This window comes from Anneissia japonica, unplaced genomic scaffold (assembly GCF_011630105.1).
Source record: "Anneissia japonica isolate Jap-2015-1 unplaced genomic scaffold, ASM1163010v1 scaffold10160_len1057_cov213, whole genome shotgun sequence".
Taxonomy (NCBI): domain Eukaryota; kingdom Metazoa; phylum Echinodermata; class Crinoidea; order Comatulida; family Comatulidae; genus Anneissia; species Anneissia japonica.
The window spans coordinates 1-1057 of NW_022702488.1; the positions used below are offsets into that span (position 1 = coordinate 1).

The window sequence follows — 1057 nt, forward strand, 5'->3', positions numbered from 1 at the left end:
TTGCAATCAGGTCAGTACAATACGCCTAAAAGCCATTGCTTCGTAAAACTATAATAAACTTGAAATCCTACCCATTCCAAAGAAACTTACATTTTTTAACGATATAAAGTTGATTGTAGAACATATTTGTAGAATATATGATAAAAAAATTTTTTTTTTAAAACCCTTCAGTATAAAATATATTAAATTTTTACTGGATAGCAAAATATATATATACAAATCAAGCATATATCCAATATTTTCTAGTTTATAACGGTGGCAGGTTGTCTGCACCCGCATAACATATTATTCCTAAAAGTTTGCACCACATTGAAACAAACGGAAAATACTACAGTATTTCTAAAGTGTTTACATATTAATTCTATCTTTAAATTCGTGTTAGGGGTTAGCGCGAACGCAGTCCCCCGCTACCATAAATTTTACACCCGAGTTCCCCACATTTGGGGGAATCGGAAGAGTCAACCTCAGCCAAGTGCAATGCCGGGGCCTCACCTTGGGAGGACATTCCTTCTTGATCAAAGTCACTCCTGTGCCAGGTAAGTATGCATTATCATCGACAATATTCTTTAGTATAATATTAGAAATACTGTGGCCTACAGGTGTCATTTTAACACTCTTTTTATTTCTGGCTTTTAAAATTTTCATTATGATCAGCTTATAATAAATAATACAGTTTTTGTAGGTGAAACTTATAAAACTAGTTTTTATAGTTAGCGATATCTTTTAAAATCTAAATAATACACCAATGATTCTGTATTACAAATGTTTTCTGATTATATTAAATATGCAAATTAGTCTACTAGCTCCTAATCAGTGTGTTTCAACAATGAGGTCATTGTTTGCAATCAGGTCAGTACAATACGCCAAAAAGCCATTGCTTCGTAAAACTATAATAAACTTGAAAGCCTACCCATTCCAAAGAAACTTACATTTTTAACGATATAAAGTTGATTGTAGAACATATTTGTAGAATATATGATTAAAAAAAAGGGAAAAAAACCTTCCGTATAAAATATATTTAATTTTTACTGGATAGCGAAATATATATATACAAATC

The 1057-nt window shown here is 30.9% G+C and overlaps 1 non-coding gene across 1 annotated transcript; it reads right to left on the bottom strand.

Moving 5' to 3' along the window:
• Window positions 1–379: 379 nt before the first annotated feature.
• Window positions 380–544, bottom strand: LOC117103958. Its single transcript, XR_004444683.1, has one exon. It is a non-coding gene; the product is annotated as a U1 spliceosomal RNA (small nuclear RNA).
• Between the last annotated feature and the right edge of the window lie 513 nt (window positions 545–1057).